Genomic DNA, 547 nt, shown 5'->3' with positions numbered 1-547 from the left:
TCCTTATTTATTTATTTTTAATTGGATGACAGTGGGCGTGTGACTAATCTCGAGACGGGAAGCGTGCAGACGCAATCTTTTCCAGAGTCTTCGGACGGGTAAAATTGATTTTTATTTTATTTTAATTAATCTTTTTGCTTTTTTAATAATTCCTAATTACGTTGATAATAAATATAACCATTTTAAAATTAATTAAATTAATTAACTTGTAGCATTTTATCATTATGTTGTCAGGGAGGAAAATGGAGCCAGAATAGTTCACAGGAAAGCTTTACTGGAGGCACTAGCGGAAGAAATTCCTCAGGAAGCCATTCGTTTTTCTTCAAAATTGGCTTCAATCAAAACTGAAGCTGGCCCAGATTCTTCCAGCATCACTGTCCTGCAATTAGAAGACGGAGACATTATAAAGGCCAAGGTCTCTATATATATCCAACACAATTAACCAAATTAATTCATGATCAAATCATGTTATATTAGATGGATTTTTACTATTATATGTGTTTAGATCTAATTGGATATCACTTTAAGGGGCTATTTGGTAGCACTC

At 33.3% G+C, this 547-nt stretch overlaps 1 long non-coding RNA gene across 1 annotated transcript; it reads left to right on the top strand.

Annotated features, from left to right (window-relative positions):
* Positions 1-2: 2 nt before the first annotated feature.
* Positions 3-323, top strand: LOC114578446. Its single transcript, XR_003699472.1, has 2 exons — positions 3-98; positions 235-323. It is a non-coding gene; the product is annotated as an uncharacterized LOC114578446 (long non-coding RNA).
* Positions 324-547: the final 224 nt, after the last annotated feature.

This window comes from Dendrobium catenatum, unplaced genomic scaffold (genome assembly GCF_001605985.2).
Source record: "Dendrobium catenatum unplaced genomic scaffold, ASM160598v2 original_scaffold_30590, whole genome shotgun sequence".
NCBI classification, from domain to species: Eukaryota; Viridiplantae; Streptophyta; class Magnoliopsida; order Asparagales; family Orchidaceae; genus Dendrobium; species Dendrobium catenatum.
This window is presented reverse-complemented; position numbering and strand designations above follow the sequence as displayed.